Source organism: Salvelinus sp. IW2-2015, linkage group LG20 (genome assembly GCF_002910315.2).
Source record: "Salvelinus sp. IW2-2015 linkage group LG20, ASM291031v2, whole genome shotgun sequence".
Lineage (NCBI taxonomy): Eukaryota > Metazoa > Chordata > Actinopteri > Salmoniformes > Salmonidae > Salvelinus > Salvelinus sp. IW2-2015.
The window spans coordinates 45,014,301-45,032,694 of record NC_036860.1 but is presented as its reverse complement, the minus strand read 5'-3'; the positions used below and the strand labels follow the sequence as shown (position 1 = coordinate 45,032,694).

General features: G+C 43.1%; 1 pseudogene; it reads right to left on the bottom strand.

Annotated features, from left to right (window-relative positions):
* Positions 1-12,130: 12,130 nt before the first annotated feature.
* Positions 12,131-12,821, bottom strand: LOC111980409 (protein BTG3-like; annotated as a pseudogene).
* Between the last annotated feature and the right edge of the window lie 5,573 nt (positions 12,822-18,394).

Here is an 18,394-nt window from a genome sequence, read left to right as displayed (position 1 = left end):
CTATCATCCAGAAGGCGAGGTCAGTACAGGTGCATCAAAGCAGGGACCGAGAGACTGAAACACAGCTTCTATCTCAAGGCCATCAGACTGTTAAACAGCCACCACTGACATTGAGTGGCTGCTGCCATTCATGTAAAAAATGTAAATTCATGTAAATTCTTGGGACGACTCTCTTCTATGTATACATCAATGATGTCGCTCTCGCTGCTGGTGATTCGTTGATCCACCCCTACGCAGACGACACCATTCTGTATACATCTGGCCCTTCTTTGGACACTCTGTTAACTAACCTCCAGATGAGCTTCAATGCCATACAACTCTCCTTCCTTGGCCTCCAACTGCTCTTAACTCTACGGACCACCCATCCCGGATCCGGGATCATTCTCATCAGAAACGCTGACTAGAATAGCCTAGCCTAGCGCCACAGGGATATAATATAATATAATTTCATGAAATCACAAGTCCAATACAGCAAATGAAAGATAAACATCTTGTGAATCCAGCCAACATGTCCGATTTTTAAAATGTTTTACAGCGAAAACACAACATATTTATGTTAGCTCACCACAATATCCAAAAACACACCACCATTTTTTCACAGAAAAGATAGCTTTCACAAAACCCACAAATAGAGATAAAATTAATCACTAACCTTTGAAGAACTTCATCAGATGACAGTCATATGACATCATGTTATACAATACATKTATGTTTTGTTCGATTATGTGCATATTTATAGCCAGAAATCGTGGTTTTACATTGGCGCCATGTTCAGCAATGGCTCCAAAATAGCGAAAGTAATTACAGATAGCAACGTGAAATACAGAAATACACATCATAAACTTTGATGAAAGATACATGTTTAACATATAATTAAAGATACACTGGTTCTTAATGCAACCGTTGTGTTAGATTTAAAAAATAACTTTAGTAAAAAGCACAGCATGCAATAATCTGAGACAGCGCTCAGCCATTCTCCGCCATGTTGGAGTCAACAGAAATACGAAATTACATCATAAATATTCCCTTACCTTTGATGATATTTCATCAGAATGCAGTGCCAGGAATCCTAGTTCCACAATAAATCGTTGTTTTGTTTTATAATGTCCATTACTTCTGTCAAATTAGCAACTTTGGCTAGCATGTGTAGTACACGTGTCCAAACACTTGCGCAATTGAACGAAAACGTTGAACGAAAACTTCAAAATGTGGTATTACAAGTCGAATAAACTGGTCAAACTCAGTTGAGAATCAATTTCAGGATGTTTTTCTCATATAATATCCAATAACGTCCCAAACGGAGCATTTCTTCATGTCTCTAACGTAGTGCAGACAAAGAACATCAATGCCCTCTGTGCGTGGCCAAGAACTGGTATCTGCCTGACCTGTCACTCCAAAGGATCTCATCCGGTCCCACATGAAGCTATATGCTTCATTCCACGTTCTACTGCCTGTTGACATCTAGTGGAAGGCGTATGAAGTGCATACAGATCCATAAATATAGGCAATTGAATAGGCGATGCCTTTCACAGCGACCCATTTCAGAATTTTACTTCCTGTTTGGAAGTTTGCTGCCATATGAGTTCTGTTTTACTCACAGATATAATTCAACACAGTTTTTAGCAACTTCAGAGTGTTTTATCTATATAGTGGATACTAATATGGCCATATCATATGATCTAAGGACAGAGTAAGAGGCGTTTAATTTGGGCAGCAAATTCATCAAATATGTTTAAAATGTCGCCGCTATCCCTAAATGCAAGTAAAACGAATGCTGTCTTCAAGCCTTGCTGCCCGCACTCTGCCGCCCGTCCCAGCATCACTAACTCTGGACGGTTCTGACTTAGCATATCGTGGACAACTACATAACCTAGGTGTCTGGTTAAGACTGTAAACTCTCCTCCAGACTCACATTAAACATCTCCAATCAAAAATGAAAGATCTAGAATCAGCTTCCTATTTCGCAAACAAGCATCCTTCACTCATGCTGCCAGACATAACCTCGTAAAACTGACCATCCTACCGATCCTCGACTTCGGCGATGTCATTTACAAAATAGCCTCCAACACTCTACTCAACAAATTGGATGCAGTCTATCACAGTGCCATCCGTTTTGTCACCAAAGCCCCATATACTACCCACCACTGCGACCTGTATGCTCTCGTTGGCTAGCCCTCGATTCATACTCGTCGCCAAACCCACTGGCTCCAGGTCATCTAAAAGTCTCTGCTAGGTAGAGCCCTGCCTTATCTCAGCTCACCGGTCACCATAGCAGCACCCACCCATAGCACGCGCTCCAGCAGGTATATCTCACTGGTCACCCCCAAAGCCAATTCCTCCTTTGGCCGCCTCTCCTTCCAGTTCTCTTCTGCCAATGACTGGAAAGAACTGCAAAAATCACTGAAGCTGRAAACTCATATCTCCCTCACTAGCTTTAAGCACCAGCTGTCAGAGCAGCTCACAGATCACTGCACCTGTACATAACTTATCTGTAAATAGCCCATCCAATCTACCTCATCCCCATACTGTATTTTTTTCTTCATCTTGTTCCTTTGCACCCCAGTATCTCTACTTGCGCATTCATCTTCTGCACATCCTACCATTCCAGCGTTTAATTGCTTTAATGTAATTACTTCGCCACCATGGCCTATTTATTGCCTTATCTCTCTTATCCTACCTCATTTGCACATGCTGTATATATATTTTTCTACTGTATTATTGATTGCATGTTTGTTTATTCCATGTGTAACTCTGTGTTGTTGTATGTTTCAAAGTGCTTTGCTTTATCTTGGCCAGGTCGCAGTTGCAAATGAGAACTTGTTCTCAACTAGCCTACCTGGTTAAATAAAGGTGAAATTTCAGTTTCAATTTCAATTTCAGCGCAACTGAACAGGACGTTTGATTCAATAAATCTTTTCAATCACGTGGTGTTGTTGTTACTCGACTGTGTTGAGTTAATTTCCGTTAATTCTCTGAGTGAAAAGATGTGGTAGGGCGACATTATCATACCTCCCAACATGCTTTGTAGCAGGTTGGTTTTTAGAATAGTTGGTTTTAATATCTCATGCACATTGATTGATTATTTTATCTCATACTATACAAAGATAAATAACTTATGCCAGCTGAGGCATCCTCGGTAGACTCGGCAACGGACACTTGACAGGCCAACCGGGTCTTGTAAACTCGTCAAGCCAGCTGAKGCATGGAAGCCTGACGAGCCAGCTGAGGCGTCCCCGGATGCTCCAGTAGCGACACCTGGACCCGTGTCACCCAAACTAACAAAAAAAACACTCCCTGATGCTTCGCTTTGGTGAGGCGTTATTCTGTAACCTTTACACTGGGAGTCGGGAAGTAAGTTCAGGGAGTGTATTTAGTAAATACATTTACATAGAACAAAACAAGAAACACGGGGCTATTCGATGCTAATGCAGTGCGCCGCAGGATGTTTTTGTGCTGGTCAAGGACAGTCAGGTCTGGAGTGAACCAAGGGCTATATCTGTTCCCGTTTCAATTTTTTTTAAATGGGACATGCTTTTTTAAGATGGTGAGGAAAGCACTTTTAAAGAATAACCAGGCATCCTCAACTGACGGAATGATGTCAATATCTTTCCAGGATACCCGGGCCAGGTTGATTAGAAAGGCCTGCTCGCTGAAGTGTTTTAAGTCGCTCTGGATAAGAGCGTCTGCTAAATGACTTAAATGTAAATGTAGGGAGCATTTGACAGTGATGAGGGGTGGTCGTTTCACCGCGGACCCATTACGGACGCAGGCAATGAGGCAGTGATCGCTGAGATCCTGGTTGAAGACAGCAGAAGTGTATTTAGAGGGCAGGTTGGTCAGGATGATATCTATGAGGGTGCCCGAGTTTACGGATTTGGGGTTGTACCTGGTGGTTCCATGATAATTTGGGTGAGATTGAGGGCATATCTTAGATTGTAGAATGGCCGGGGTGTTAAGCATATCCCAGTTTAGGTCACCTAACAGTACAAACTCTGAAGATAAATGGAGGGCAATTAATTCACATATGGTGTCCAGGGTGCAGCTGGGGGCTGAGGGGGGTCTGTAACAAGCGGCAACAGTGAGAGACTTATTTCTGGAAAGGTGGATTTTTAAAAGTAGAAGCTCAAACTGTTTGGGCACAGACCTGGATAGCATAACAGAACTCTGCAGGCTGTCTCTGCAGTAGATTGCAACTCCATCCCTTTTGGCAGTTCTATCTTGGCGGAAAATGTTAKAGTTGGGGATGGAAATTTCAGAATTTTGGTGGCCTTACTAAGCCAGGATTCAGACACGGCTAGGACATCAGGGTTGGTGGAGTGTGCTAAAGCAGTGGGAAAAAAACTAATTTAGGGAGGAGGCTTCTGATGTTAACATGCATGAAACCAAGGCTTTTACGGTTACTGAAGTCAACAAATGACTGTACCTGGGGAATAGGAGTGGAACTGGGGGCTACAGGGCCTGGGTTAACCTCTACATCACCAGAGGAACAGAGGAAGAGTAGGATAACGGTACGGCTAAAGGCTAGCAAAACTGGTCGTCTAGTGCGTTGGGGACAGAGAATAAAAGGAGCCGATTTCTGGGTGTGGTAGAATAGATTCAAGGCATAATGCACAGACAAGGGCATGGTAGGATGTGAGTACAGTGGAGGTAAACCTATGTGTTGCGTGATGATAAGAGAGGTTTTGTCTCTGGAGGCATCAATTAACATAGGTGAGGTCTCCTCATGTGTGTGGGGTGGGACGAAAGAGCTATCTAAGGCAATTTGAGCATGTCACGCCCTGACCTTAGAGATCCTTTTAATTCTCTATTTTGGTTAGATCAGGGTGTGACTAAGGTGGGAAATCKAGTTTTCCTATTTCTTTGTTTGGCCTTCTATGGTTCCCAATCAGAGGCAGCTGTCTATAGTTGTCTCTGAYTGGGGATCATACTTAGGCAGCCTTTTCCCACCTTAGTTTGTGGGATCTTGATTTTGTATAGTTGCTGTGTAGCCTGCAGAACTTTACGATCGTTTTGTATTTTGTAAGATGTTCGCCTACCACGCTGCACCTTGGTCTCCTCATTCAAACGACGAGCGTAACAGAGCGGGACTGAGGGCTCTACAGTGAAATAAAACAATATAAACTAGCCAAAACAGCAGTAGACAAGGCATATTGACATTAGAGAGAGGCATAAAGCAATCATAGGTGTTGATCAGGAGAGCTAAGACAACAATGGGTAAATGGCGAAGAAAGGGCAGAGCTGGTCAGTTAGATACATACAGGACCTGAGTTCGAGGCTGGGGCCGACAGGTAAACAAAATGAGGTACCGTGTTATTGAAACAGTCCAGGGGGCATCAGCTGTGTAGCCAAGTGATCATAGGGTCAAAAGAGTAGCAATGGGTTAGATAGGGTGCTATACGGTATTCCTGATGGAAACCAGGTAGCTAATCTAGCTAAAGATGATCCAAGATGGCGTAGCAGTGTAGGCGTGTTTTGTTTCGTCCTCTCGTGTACTTTAGTATTTTTCGTATWTTTTGTATATATTTAAAAAAAAAAATCTATCACTTTTCGATTTTTAATTCGATTATACCTTCCGGTAACCTACCTCACCCAATGTGATACGGAATCGCTATTATTTTTTAACTTTTTTAACTTTGGAACACATTCAAGAACCCCCAGTAGCTAACCAGCTAATCAGCTACTAGCTATTTAGTCMTTTTTAGCCACTGCTAGCAGCTTTTACCTTCTGCACAGACACCAGCCCTGTTATTAGCCTGGATATTACTCACCAATTTACCAGCATCGGACTGTCTCTCSACAACAACGCCGGATTCCTGCCGTAATCCCTGAGCCACTACTTCTGATCCTCACAGCTAGCTTGTAGCTAGCGCCACTGCCACGAAGCTAGCACAGTTAGCAAACAATTTCTACAATACCTCTTTCGCAATCTGGCTTGGATTCTCTGTCGACACGGCCCGCCGCGCACCACGTCTGGTCGCCGACGAATACCCCTTCCGCTGTGCGTCAAACCGGCCTCCGTCTGAGCAGACCCCCTGTCTGAGCAGACACCCCGGGTACTAACTTTAAAACGGCGTGCTAGCGTAGTGGCGGCTTTCCTGCTCCATCTACGGCTGCCCCCCGGACACTGATATCACTTGGCTACATAGCTGATGCCTGGCTGGAACTGGTCCATTATTCACGGTACTCCATTCTGTTGATTCTGTTTATTTGTGTTTTATCTGTCGGCTCTGTGTTTTAACTCAGGCTCTGTGTAGTTAATCCGACCCTCTCTGCCTAGTCATCGCATTTTACTGCGTTGCTGGTTAGCTGATAGCTGCTGTTATCTACCTGTTGTTTTAGCTAGCTTCCCATCAGACCTGCAATTACTTTAGCCTTAGTATGTTCTCTCTCAAATATCAATATGCCTTGTATAACTGTTGTTCAGGCTAGTTATCATTGTTTTGGTTTGCAATGGAGCCCGTAGTTCCACTCCCCGTACTCTGATACCTCCTTTGTCCCACTCCGACACATGCGGCTGACCTCACCCCTTTAGACCAGCATGTCAGAGATACAACTTCTATCATCACTCCAGTGCCTGGGCTTGGCCTCGCTGTACCGTGCCCCACTACCCCTGTCTGCACATTACGCACGAATCTATTCTACACGCCCTAAATCTGCTCCTTTTATTCCCTTGTCCCAAGCTCTAGAGCGACCAGTTTTGTAGCTTAGCCGCACCCTCATCCTACTACTCCTATGTTCCTCGGGTGATGTGGAGGTAAACCCAGGCCCTGCATGTCCAGGACCCTCATTTGTTTGACTTTGTGATTGGAAAAGCCTTGGTCTCATCCATGTTCAACATCAGAAGCCTCTCCCTAAGTTTTGTTTTTACTCAACGTGCTTTAGCACACTCTGCCAACCCTGATGTCCTTGCCCGTGTCTGAATCTGGCTTAGGAGGACAGCCTACAAAATTCGGAGATTTCATACCCATATAACACTTCAGTCAAGATAGAACTGCCAAAGGGGGAGGAGTTGCAGATCTAACTGGCAGAGATAGCCTGCCAAGGTTCTGTCATACTTTCAGTTATGCGGCCCAACAGTTGAACTTCTAATTCTAAATTAAATGCATTCCAGAATAAGTCTCTCACTTGTTGCCGCCTCTACGGCCCTCAGCTCGCCGCTGTGCCGCTGGACACCGAGATGCGTGAATGAGTCACACCCCATCTAAGCTTCAGACGTTTGTCTGTTAGGTACCTAAACGGGATATGCTTAACACCCGGAGGTCCTACAGATCTTAAAGGCTGATGCCGCTCATACTCACACATCTCAAGGAACCACCAGGGTACCAACCCAAATCCGTAAGGCATGGGCACCTAATAGACTTATCCTGACCAACTGCCTCCAATACAACCGTCTGCTGTTCAATCGAGATCTCAGCGATCAGTGCTCATTGCCTGTATCCATTGGCTGAGCGGGGTCGCGAGTCAAACGACCACTCATCACTGATCAAAACGCTCACTAAACACTTCTAGCAGCAGCACGCCTATCTAATCGACCTGGGCCGCGGTACCCTGGTCAGTTAGAGGGATGCCTCGTCATCTCTAGGTGTAAAAGGTTACTCCTCACCCATATTAGATCGTCATGCTCCGTTCAACTAACAATGCAAACTAAGAACAGATATAGCCCGTGGTTCACCGTTCAGCAGCCCATGTGAGCTGCTCGACAGCACGAAAAACGTCATGTGGGAACTGCAATAGCAGCGAAAGGAGATCGCCCCCTGACTGAATTGCAACACTAGTTCGTGGAAGTTCAGGACGCAATATACGCAGTGCAGTCAGGAAAGCAGAAGGCCAGCCTTTTTTCAAAGCAGAAATTGATTCCATGTAGCATCAACTCCAAAAAGTTCTGGGATACTGTAAAGTCCATGGAGAACAAGAGCACCTCCTCCCGCTGCCACTGCCTGAGGCTAGGTAACACGCGTCACCCACCGATGAAATCGTGAGTATAATCGAAGAGCTATCATACAAGCATTCTCAACCGGACTGGCATGCCTTCTGGGGCCTAGGCGACTCCAACCGTTGGCCAACAGCTCCACCCCCGCCCCCCCCCCCCCCGCTGCTACTCGCCCAAGCCTCCCAGCTTCTCCTTTACCAAATCAGATAGCAGATGTTCTGAAAGAGCTGCAAAACCTGGCCCCATCAAATCAGCTGGGCTAGACAATCCTGGACCCTATTTCTGAAACTGTCGCGCCATTCGTAGCACCCTATTACCAGCCTGTTCAACCTCGTCCTTCGTATCATCTGAGATCCCAAGGTGGAAAGCTGCCGCGGGTACCATCCCTCTTCAAAGGGGGAGACACCCTGGACCCAACAGTTACAGACCTATATCCATCGTGCCTGCATATCTAAGGTCTTCAAAGCCAAGTCAACAAACAGATCACTGACCATCTCGAATCCCACCGTACCTTCTCGCTGTGCAATCGGTTTCCGAGCCGGTCACGGGTGCACCTCAGCCACGCTCAAGGTACTAAACGATATCATAACCGCCATCGATAAAGACATTACTGTGCAGCCGTCTTCATCGACCTGGCCAAGGCTTTCGACTCTGTCAATCACCATATTCTTATCGGCAGACTCAGTAGCCTCGGTTTTTCTAATGACTGCCTTGCCTGGTTCACCAACTACTTTGCAGACAGAGTTCAGTGTGTCAATCGGAGGGCATGTTGTCCGGTCCTCTGGCAGTCTCTATGGGGGTACCACAGGGTTCAATTCTCGGGTCGACTCTTTTCTCTGTATATATCAATGATGTTGCTCTTGCTGCGGGCGATTCCCTGATCCACCTCTACGCAGACGACACCATTCTGTATATTTCTGGCCCTTCTTTGGAACATGTGCTATCTAACCTCCAAACAAGCTTAATGCCATACAACACTCCTTCCGTGGCCTCCAACTGCTCTTAAACGCTAGTAAAACCAAATGCATGCTTTTCAACCGTTCGCTGCCTGCACCCGCACGCCCGACTAGCATCAACACCTGGACGGTTCCGACCTAGAATATGTGGACATCTATAAGTACCTAGGTGTCTGGCTAGACTGCAAACTCTCCTTCCGGACTCATCAAACATCTCCAATCCAAAATCAAATCTAGAGTCAGCTTTCTATTTCGCAACAAAGCCTCCTTCACTCACGCCGCCAAACTTACCCTAGTAAAACTGACTATCCTACCGATCCTCGACTTCGGCGATGTCATCTACAAATAGCTTCCAATACTCTACTCAGCAAACTGGATGCAGTTTATCACAGTGCCATCCGTTTTGTCACTAAAGCACCTTATACGACCCACCACTGACCTGTATGCCCTAGTCGGCTGGCCTCGCTACATGTTCGTCGTCAGACCCACTGGCTCCAGGTCATCTACAAAGTATGCTAGGTAAAGTGCCGCCTTATCTCAGTTCACTGGTCACGATGGCTACACCCCGTAGCATGCGTCTCGCAGGTGTATCTCACTGATCATCCCTAAAGCCAAAACCTCATTTGGCCGCCTTTCTTCCAGTTCTCTGCTGCCTGCGACTGGAACGAATTGCAAAAATCTCTGAAGTTGGAGACTTTTATCTCCCTCAACAACTTTAAACATTGCTATCTGAGCAGCTAACCGATCACTGCAGCTGTACATAGTCCATCGGTTATGCCACCCAATTTACCTACCTCACCCCATACTGCTTTTTTATTTACTTTTCTGCTCTTTTGCACACCAGTATCTCTACTTGCACATGATTCATTGATGATTTATCACTCCAGTGTTAATCTGCTAAATTGTATTATTCGATTTATTGCCTACCTCATGCCTTTTGCACACATTGTATATAGATTTCTTTTTTTCTACCATGTTATTGACTTGTTTATTGTTTACCATGTGTAACTCTGTGTTGTCTGTTCACACTGCTATGCTTTATCTTGGCCAGGTCGCAGTTGCAAATGAGAACTTGTTCTCAACTAGCTACCTGGTTAAATAATAAAGGTTAAATAAAATAAATAAATAAATAAAAATTCACTACTACACTGGGCGAGCAAGGGACACAGCATTCAGAAAAAGCTAACGGGCCAGGGCTAGTGGATGGTTCTGCGGCGATCACGTCGGCAGTCCAATCATGATGGATTGGCGGGGCTCCATGTTGACAATAAAGGGTCCAGGCCAATTGGCAAAGGAGGTAATTGTAGCCCTAGAATTAGTTGGTATATGGGCCTAGCTCGAGGCTAGCTGGTGCTTACTTCGGGACAGAGGCGTTAGCTAACAGTAGCCACTCGTTTTCCAGCTAGCTAGCTAGCTAGCAGCTAGCTAGTAGTAATGATCCAGTGTAATGATCCAGAGCGGCAGGAATCCGGTGATATGGTAGAGAGAAGCGGTCCGATATGCTCAGGGTTGATATCGCGCTGTGCAGACTGGCAGGTGATTGTCCGAGCTAAGGCTGGCTGATTCTGGGGGAAAAAGGCGAGGACAGCTAGCCGTGGCTAACAAAGACTAGTAGCTAGTTAGCTGGCTAGCTCCTGATGGAAGTTCCAGTTATAAGGAATAAAAATAGAAGATCCGTACCACATTGGGTGAGGCAGGTTGCAGGAAAGTATATTTAGTTCGTAGATAGAAGTGAGATTAAGATATACGAAATATACGGCTATTTATAAGGGATAAGACAAAGACAGATATACACGTCCTACTGCGCCGCCATCTTGGAAACTATCATTAACTACACTATATATACAAAAGTATGGGACACCCCTTCAAATTAGTGGATTCAGCTATTTCAGCCACACCCGTTGCTGAGAAGTGTATAAAATCAGTCACACAGCTATGCAATCTCCATAGACAAACATTGGTAGTAGAATGACCTTACTGAAGAGCATAGTGACTTTCAACGTGGCACCTTCATAGGATGCCACATTTCAGTTCGTCAGTTYGTAATTTCTGCCCTGCTACAGTACAGCTGCCCCAGTCAACTGTAAGTGCTGTTATTGTGAAGTGGAAATGTCTAGGAGCAACAACAGCTCAGACGCGAAGTGGAAGTTAACACAAACTCACAGAACGGGACCACCGAGTGTAGAAGCACGTAGCCTGTAAAAATTGACTGTCCCCGGTTGCAACACTCACTACCGAGTTCCAAACTGCCTATGAAAGCACAAGAACTGTTTGTCGGGATCTTCATGAAATTGGTTTCCATGGCCGAGCAGCCGCACATAAGCGTAAAATCACAATGCGCAATGCCAGGCGTCAGCTGGAGTAGTGTAATGCTCGCTGCCATTGGACTCTGGAACAGTGGAAGCACATTCTCTGGAGTGATAAATCACGCTTCACCATCTGGCAGTCCGACAGATTAATCTGAGTTTCGTGGATGCCAGGAGAACGCTACCTGCTCGAATGCATAGTGTCAACTGTAAAGTTTGGTGGATGACGAATAATTGTCTGAGGCTGTTGTTCATGGTTTGGGCGAGGCCCCTTAGTTCCAGTGAAGGGAAATCTTAACGCTACAGGATACAATGACATTCTAGACAATTCTGTGCTTCCAACTTTGTGGCAACAGTTTGGGGGAGGCCCTTTCCTGTTTCAGCATGACAATGTCCCCGTGCACATAGCGAGGTCCATACAGAAATGGTTTGTCGAGATCGTGTGGCATAACTTGACTGGCCTGCGCAGAGCCCTGACCTTGACTGCGAGCCAGGCATAATCGCCAAACATCAGTGCCTGACCGCTCTTGTGGCTGAATCGAAGCAAGTCCCCACAGCAATGTTCCAACATCTAGAGGAAAGCCTTCCCAGAAGAGTGGAGGCTGTTTTAGCAGCAAAGGGTGGCCACCTCCATATTAATGCCCATGGTTTTGGAATGAGATGTTAAACGAGCAGGTGTCCACATACCTTTGGAAATATAGTGTATTTGAACAATCTATAAATCTTGGTATTCCAGACATGACTCAGTTCCTAATTGTTAAGCTCTCATTCAGTGACTCATACCTGTCTCACCCACGCTGCCCTATTTATATTTGAGTCATTTAGCAGACGCTCTTATCCAGAGTGACTTACAGTTAGATGAATTGCTCAAGGGCACATCGACAGATTTTCCCCCTGGAACAGGCTAATACTAATGTCAACACTTGCTACAGTGGTCACTAACAGTAAGCCAGGCCTGGAGTTCCACCCTAGTACCCATGCCCCCTTCTCTGGCCAGCAGAGCCCAAACATTTTGTCTGTGAAGGGCTGGGTGTGTCTGCCTTGGGGTCTGAAGCCATAGTGAGGAGGATGTGGAGGGCCGTTATATGATTTACCGGGTACAATCTTCTTCTGCTTGGGCACTGGAGGACGCCACAAAGGAGCAGCTGGGTAGATCACCTGATATGTGTGGAGATTTTAGGGGAAGGTAGGGGGAGGACGKGTTTCCCTGAGGCCACTATACTCATCTGAGGATGAACCGGAGTGGTAGTCAGAAGTCACCCTCTCCACAGTGCTGGTCACCTTCTTAGTTACATCCTCATCACCAAAGAAACTGGCCACCTTGAACGCATGGTTCTTCTCTCCATACATGCAACACACTTCCCCTGAGCAGGCCAAGGTTCTTGTACTGAACCCCACTCTCCTGGCAAGCTCGCAGCAGCTCTGGATCCTCCCTCTGCAACCTGTTCAGCCTATTACACCTGAAGTCCTTTGCTGGGGTTGTCAGGGTACCAATGCACCCTGAATTCTCCTGCAGGGCAACAGTCAACCGCTCCACAAACATGTCCACTTTCTAGGTCTCCAACTTTTTTACCTTCTTGATCAGTCTTTTCAGGAAAACACCACTGCTGCAATCTCCTTTTCCATCATGTTTCACTGATGTGCTGTAATGATGGTCCAAATTCGTAATTGCTGCTCATCAACATTTGGACAACTATAAATCAGCTCAGACTGATGCAACCCAAGCCAAGGGCTTGTGACCACTAAAACAACCTCATAGCTAGTTGTCTGTCTTGTGCAACTCATGCTGAATCATTTGAAAACAGGAAACGCTGGGACTTATTCTTTGCTAATGGCCTTCATCATGCATGTATTACTCTCATTAAAATGTTGGCTTGGCCTTTAGCATGCGCTAAGCCTGCGCCAGTAACCCCTAAGGATACACGTGGCTCTGTGGCTGTTCTGCAGGCTGTGACATAGCAGCCTACAGTAGCACCTGTGTACCTACCCAATGCCTGAAATGCTAAAAAGAGAGAAACCATGGTTTTATGGGGAGGCATCATCTGATGGAACAGTTCCAATGCCTCCCATCGAACATGCCTCTCCTATAGATATGCACCTGCGCAAATGTCATTTGGTTCAGAAAATACTGCACATTTTGTATGACATACAGTGTAATGAATAAATACTAGATAGAAAACATAAGACTTTATAAAAAACAGACACAACTGAGCGAAGCAGCAGGCTTGAGCGAAATAAGCTTTTTGTGCTTTTGGAACATTTCTGGGAACTTTTATTTAAGATAATGAAACTTGGGACCAACACATGTTGCGTTTATATTTTTGTACAGTTTACATAAGTTTGCTTTCTGACCCTTCACCCTATTTGGGCACAAAATATTTTTATTGTCCCCCACGATGAAGGGGAGAGGACTTTGGATCTTTCTCCGTCCATTAGTACGTTAGTCACATGATATCTCAGACAGTACTGGCCCGATTTTGACTAAACTTGAGTGAATTATGCGTCTTGCCATAGAGATCCGGCATTTACAAAATTACACTGATTGGCCCAAGGTAGGAGATATAGTGATTAACTGAAATCTGTTAGTCACGCGATATCTCAATTGGCACAAGGGGGTTGCTGCGTCATTCGTGAGGGACGACATGTTTACTGTTGCCTTGTTTAACCTTTAATTATCCAGGTTAGTCTGTTTCATTGAAATAACATCTCTGTTGCAAGAGAGAACGGGGATGAATGTGAACCTTAGAACAAAACCAATAAATAGCGAGCAGAGACATAGAATCATAATATGTAATTTATTGTACTGTATGTCCCAGGTTTCTATGTGAGGAAACTATTCTATCTACACCATGTTGTTTCCAGCTCTTAGATTACATATTAACTGAAACACGACGTGCAAAGGTAGCACACGTCCAGAGCTCTGCCCAGTGATACTACCGTCTCAGAGCAGGGAGTGTTTATTACACAGGAAGAATGGCTCAGGGACTTCAGATTGATTACCACTACCGAAAACTTCACTGGGGTTTTTGATAAAAAATTTTTTACCTAATTTCCACACATTTGTATACCTTCTACAGTACATGCATTGGTACTTGCTCAACTAAATACAGGGACAAAACTGAGATGCACAAGATACATGATCAAATCGAATTTAAATCAATTCTTGTATTTTGTGGTTTTGTCTTGAGTTTATTTGCATTTAATTCATAGTTTTCACTATCTAATGTGTTAGATCATTCTAATCTTGTATTCTCGCAGCCCAAGAAGAATGTTCTCAGTCATTGAACCCAGAAACTCTTTTGATTGCAAAAGGCCCATAGAATTCACAAAACTAAGAGTAATAATAATAATAATAATATATTTATTTTATATAGCATTTTTCATAATAAAATAATCTCAAAGAAGCTTAAAAACAAAAAACTAAATGACATGTAGTTCTTGGGCTGGACAATAGTCTTCGGCAGAGTGTTAATCTGATAAAATCCCTATCTATGAAAACAAACAATCTACTGTAATTATTGAGGCAGGAAATACACACATTTCCTAAAAACACTAGAAAACCTGCTGGGAAAATGGGATAGTGATTGTGTGTGTTTAGTGTTGAACAGCGTGTTGATTCGATGAGAAGGAGCTGGTACAGATTAGCTATGTTGTAATTCTTTGGTGGAACAGATTTGTTCTGACTTGCCTCTAGAGTCTAAACTGTAAACAGGGTGCCATTTCAGATCCATCTAGAGTCTAAACTGTAAAAACGTCCATATCTGTTCTGTGAACCTTTTTTAATGAGGTTTGTAGTAGAAAATAATAATTACATTTCATATATTTTTTGTCACCCAGTGCATTTTTCAGACTTGTCTGATCAGACTCTAACGGCATGGTGACTCAAAGGAAAGACTAATTGTAATGTTTTTGGGGAGATTAATCCTTGCATTAAGTGTTTGACTCTTGGATAACGCATACTCCTGACCAACACACACAGTTTGTTTGCCCTGGACATTAGTGCCTTCCATGCTCTGTGGGAATTCCACATCAGTTTGCAGTTTCATGTCAACACAACTGCCAGACATCGTTATACTCCTACATACTCACATGGCAGTGAGTCAATATTGCCTAGCCTATGTACTACACATTTTACAAGTGAGACAAAGAAGAGAGGTCTCTTAGTAAAGCTTTCAAACAATCAAAAACAACCTTCTACAATCTTACAAATTGATATTTTGACTTGGGGCTGTTTGCTCTTACTCCTCAAACACTTTGATTGAACCTAGTACTTTACAGTACATCTTGAATGTTGTTCACTAGGTCATTCAGGTAAATATGCTGTCTCTTTATTGGCAGTAAACCAACAGTGACGTAGCTCACTACTACTATCTGACACATCTCAAAAGTACATRACCCAACACCTGTATCTCTGACTAGTTACGATTATGCTCCATCATGATAAGATATATAAAACTGGTGGCAGACATGGTATCAAAACCATTAATCATTCATGGGTGTTTCTTTACTTTACTATTTTTCCACTGTATTCATCACTAAACAAGCATAGCATGCTACTGTAGAAGTGTTGGGTGTGTTGTAAACCTGAGATTTCTTTCTGTTAACACTGCCACCCTGAGCTTAGATTATGAATAACATAACTCTGAGCATCAATTGGTAAAGGTTTTAACATTTACCAACTAAACAAACTAAATATATAGTCAATTGTGATTCTGTCATCCAGAATCATCAGATTGAGTATTTTTGTAAAACTACAGTAGGTTCTGGCTATCGATTAGATAACAGATTACATAAAACAAAAGACATATGTTAATTTATTATGTAGCTATAATGGTAGATTGGAACATATCATTTAATCAGACAAGACAGGTTATGAATGATTATTACATGGCCTATCGCATCATCCAAAAAAAGCTATTTTCACCGGCTTTATCACTTTATCACAGTAGACAAGTGTTCCTAAAACACACAGGTGATTTTATTTAAGCAGTTTAGATTGATCGTGAACATCAAGGTCACTAGAAACAAGGCGCCCTTATCAGTAATAACCATCCACCTTCCAACTTTTACAAGCAGTGATTTAAGGTCATTAAATACATTGTAATTTCTAAATGACTACTTATCTCTCCTTCATATGGTGCTGCTGAACATATAAACATTATTGTAACCTAATCTGAGATTTGAGAACAAAAACCATGTGAATGTAACCCTAATTAAAACAGTGATATGCATGTGTCACAATATCTGAGCATGTAGCAGTTCAGGTACTCCATAAGGTTCATGGGTTCTTGTATCACACTCTGTATCCACTTCATATCTGTGTTATTCCATTACTTAAGAAAATAATACAGTATATTATTCCCATACATAAGTACATTAGATTTTCACATTTGAAGATCAAAGTCACATGAAGTTTCACATAGCCACATCCCCAAAATGCTGCATTGTAAGCTACAGTATTTCCCCAATATGTTTACATTTGTGACCCGTAAGAGTTAAACAAATAAAACTGGAGGGTGTTTTTGCAGGAAAACCTTTCACAGGACAGGATCCTTTGGMAAATGAACATAACCTGAAACTGAAATATGGCAATCCATGCCATCTAGTGGCCATTAGAAAAGATATGCATGAACTGAACGGTACAGTAGATACTAACAGGTTCAAAAGTGTCATCCTTCAGGCAAATGTGTGTAATTTAAATGATGATAATATGATCATTGATCATATAATAATTTAAATATTGCAGACATGCAGATGCCTGTWTTCATTGCTAAGACAAAGTATAGATATCAATTGACAAATCCATCCAAAAACAAACCACTCCAAATTATTTAGTCAGGGTCAGTGGTCAGTCAAAACACTATTTTCTCATCCCTCATTCCTTGCTTTGATAGCAACACCAAAGCTTGTGCAGATATACACTACCATTCAAAAGTTTGGGGTCACTTAGAAATGTCCTTGTTTTTGAAAGAAATTTTTTAAAAATTGCAGATTAAAATAACATCAAATTGATCAGAAATACAGTGTAGACATATCTGTGTAGTTCCTCTGTCCTCTGTCCAGTGTCTGTGTTCCTTTGCCCATCTTAATCTTTTATTTTTATTGGCCAGTCTGAGATATGGCTTTTTCTTTGCAACTCTGCCTAGAAGGCCAGCATCCCGTAATCGCCTCTTCACTGTTGACGTTGAGACTGTTGTTTGCGGGTACTATTTAATGAAGCTGCCAGTTGAGGACTGTTTCTCAAACTAGACACTCTAATGTACTTGTCCTCTTGCTCAGTTGTGCACCGGGGCCTCCCATTACTCTTTCTATTCTGGTTAGAGCCAGTTTCTACTGTTCTGTGAAGGGAGTAGTACACAGCGTTGTACGAGATCTTCAGTTTCTTGGCAATTTCTCACGTGGAATAGCCTTCATTTCTCAGAACAAGAATAGACTAACGAGTTTCAGAAGAAAGTTCTTTGTTTCTGGCCATTTTGAGCCTGTAATTGAACCTACAAATGCTGATGCTCCAGATACTCAACTAGTCTAAAGAATGCCAGTTGTATTGCTTCTTTAATCAGGACAACAGTTTTCAGCTGTGCTAACATAATTGCAAAATCGTTTTCTAATGATCAATTAGCCTTTTTAAAATTATAAACTTGGATTAGCTAACACAACGTGCCATTGGAACACAGGAGTGATGGTTGCTGATAATGGGCCTCTGTACGCCTATGTAGATATTCCATAAAAAATCTGTTTCCAGCTACAATAGTAATTTACAACATTAACAATGTCTACACTGTATTTCTGATCAATTTGATGTTATTTTAATGGACAAAAAATGTGCTTTTCTTTCAAAAACAAGGACATTTCTAAGTGACCCCAAACTTTTGAACGGTAGTGTATGTATTTTCGGTAAGCCTTTATGATATCTTGCGTTGTGAAATGCACTTTTTTTGTAATACTACACATGAAAATAATGACCCTGTGGAATTTCCACTATGATATAAATGGTACTGAATTTTGTGCAGTGGAACAATCCTTAGATGAAATTGTATCATATCCCTTTGATTTGTTAATAATATTAAAGTAAATCATCAAAAACACAATCTCAGAGCAACTTCAGATTTTGCAATGCAGATCCACACTTGGAATACATCAAATATATATCCAATTGAAGTCAGAGTTTTCCTGTGTGACCAATCCCTTGCAGAGGACAGAAA